We start from the raw sequence: 3,219 nt of genomic DNA on the forward strand, positions 1-3,219 counted from the left end.
ACACACACACCCGCACACACACATGCATACACGCACGCATTCAATCACAAAGCTGTCCATCACGCAGTGAAGAGGGAACCAGACCAGATCAGGCTGCTTCAGAACTCACAGGTATAAAGGTGGCTTTAGGGAAGGAAGAGGGAGGAAGAGAGGGAGGGAGGGAAGGAGGGGAGGAGAGAGGGAGGGAGAATGAGAAATCTCCAAATTACCGTATATCTGAGATGTCAGTTATCAGAACTGTCTACAAAATTCCAATAACTACAAAGGTAGGTCAAAGGATGACCGGAAGGTCTGGGCATGGGAAAGTGGTTTACACGCTGGGGAGACAAGGAGTGAGTACACATGGTAAGGACATTGATGTCTATTTTGAGCTTTCCGGAAGCAGCTGCCAGGATCTGACCTCACTCTGTGGGCCTCGCCAAGCACCCCACTGTGGAGCAACACGAGCCCCTTCAGGAGACTTCCGGGCTTTCTCCTTTGTCTATTTTCTGACCTTGGGGCAGAAAGTGCGGCAGAAGAAAAGACATGCAGCTGATGTGTGTGTGTGTGTGTGTGTGTGTGTGTGTGTGTGTGTGTGTGTGTGTGTGGTGAAGAGATGGTGACTACACTGTGGGCAGCTGGTGGCCTCACCATCCACCTGGTCATGCAAACAGAACCCGGAGCTCCTCCTCGACACCCTCCTCTCCCTCACCAGACTGTATCCAGTCATCGAGTGCCCCCAGTCAAGAGCTGTAACATTTCTTGAAACTCCGCCCCTGCTCCACCTCCTTGGCCATGGCCCGTTCAGACCAGGATGCCTGTAGCAGCCTGACTGATCTCTCTGGTATTGATCTTACCCTCCCATCTGCCCCTACACTGTCACCCCAGGTGTGTTTCTAAACACTATCCCATCACACCACACCTCCTCACAAACCTTCAAAGACCCTAGAGCCCAAATTCAAACGCTTTGGTAGGCCATCTGCAACTAACTCCTGCTTGTCTCTCTTTTTTCCTCCCAGTCTTCACTCAACTCCAGATCTAAGATTCAGTAATAATGAGCTATATTCAGTTCTCTGGACATGACCTGCGGTTTTCTGCCTCTACACCAGGGCACGTTCTATATCCTCTGTCGAGATTACCTTTCTCCCTGGTTGTGGGCTTAAGTTCCTGCTCATCTTTCCTCTCTGAAAGCTACTTGGGTGCTCCAGACAAAGTCCATCACCACCACCACCTCCTACATGCTACCTGTCTGCACACTCCGTTGTTTACTTGTCATGCTTGGTCGAAGTTAGATGTGGACAAGCCTTGCTGCCATTCCTGTGACCTGGCATCTTATATAAAGCTGTGCATATAGAAGGTAATTGAACTGAACTGAATTTCATTGAATTTTGGAACTTGGATTTTCTGTTGTATTATGTTTATTTGTCTTAGTCTTACTATTTGAGTAACTGTTAGTATCTTAAGGTGGGAGGAAGTGCCTCATTCTTCAAGTCCCCACATTTCTTTCCGCTGTGAGAACACACAGCAGACCCTCAACAAGCAGACCCTTAAGTAATTCTATGAGCAAAGCCTCAGGGTCAACTAGAGTTGCAGGATAGCTGTTGATAACAATCAGCTTTCTAATGATAATATCGGTAATAACAATTACTACTTGCTCATTTATTCAGCCCTTTCATGTTGAGCACTTTACCTACCATGCCTGTTCAATGCTTTCAACCACACTGTGAGACAGAATACTACCTTGATTAACCACATTTTATAGCTGAGAAAATCGAGACTTAATAAGTTCAAAACCTGGGTCAAGACTGCTGAAAAGTCATGTTTAGAAGTGTGTTATGTGGGCAAGCAATAGTGCTTGTAAACACCATCAAGCCTCAGGCTCATACTTTCATTATAATGGTTTGTGTGTATCAAGCACTGGGCCTATTGGTAACAATGATATTTAGTAACTTTGTCACTAATTTTAAATGAAACTCTCTCATACAACTCTACTGCTGAAAGAAAATATATAGACACCCACATTAACAGCAAATTTAAAAACTTTGAAAGTTATTACTAAAGAAAATAACTATATATTTTCAACAAACAAAAGATTTTTAAAAGTCCCTGTTCATATGTGAGATCTGTCTGGCCCCAGTTTGGAAAGGAAGCATTTGTGCAGGCTTTTGACTTCTTTCTGAAGTGTTTCCTGGACATATTCCAACACTGAAAATAACCACCTTCACAAATCACACTTAGGCTTTATTTCTTACTCCGTGAGCAATGTTTGCACTATCTAGAGAACTCTCTGAAGCAGTTTAATAAATTCCTTTTGCCATAGACACTGATTATCGCCCAGTTCTACATTTACACTGTCCAGTTTATCCCAAGCAGTTATTTTCAGGCTCTCTTTATGGCCTCACACCTTCTGCAGGTCTGTCACCGTTATTGTGGTTAGCAGGCTTTCCTTTTTGGACCACTCTCCACCAAGACCAGAGTGCCTGCATTCATGATGACCGGGAGAGAACCACAGAGCTGAGTGGAGAAGTCAGTTGGGAGCAGCTGGCTCAGTCCACAGAGTCACTTGGGAATAGAAAAAACTACAAGTTGTAGGTCAATAAGCACCACAGGATCACCATAAACGATTTTCCCCCTAAATCTAATGTCCCACTTGGGCAGCTGCAGGAGAAATCTGTTTATGGCACTTGTTGAAGAAATGTATTATAGAAATAAATGTATTACAAGTCAAATATTCAGGGATTTCTTCTTGTTCTCAGAGGATCTGGGTTCCTATTTGTGGAGAAAACAGAGGCCCATGGGCTGAAACTTTTACAGCTTCCAGTTCACCCTCATGGCATGCATGTCCATTTATCTGGGCTCCTAGACCAGGCCAGGCCCTCTCCCCATCTCCTCACAACTGTTTCATCAGCAATCCCTCACTCATGGGCCTTCTACCTCTCTCTCTCTGCTCATTGTGGCCTCTCAGCACACAAACACACTCAAGTTTCTATATTTTTAAAAACAACCAACCAACCAATCAACTAGGAACAGAATCCTCTAATTCCCTCTACCTAGTTGTAGCCTTCTCCTTGAATAGTCTTCTCAAAGAGCAACTAACAATCACTATCACCATTTCTGTGTTGCCCCCTCTGTCCTATAGCAATCTGTCTTTTGCCTCCTATTCCACTAAAACTGTACCTGTTAAGATCACCAGTGACCTGCTAGTTTGGTTTTTTATCCTCACTGACCTCTTGGCAGCAT

The sequence above is a fragment of the Pteropus alecto genome, unplaced genomic scaffold (assembly GCF_000325575.1).
Source record: "Pteropus alecto unplaced genomic scaffold, ASM32557v1 scaffold413, whole genome shotgun sequence".
In the NCBI taxonomy this organism is placed as follows: Eukaryota; Metazoa; Chordata; class Mammalia; order Chiroptera; family Pteropodidae; genus Pteropus; species Pteropus alecto.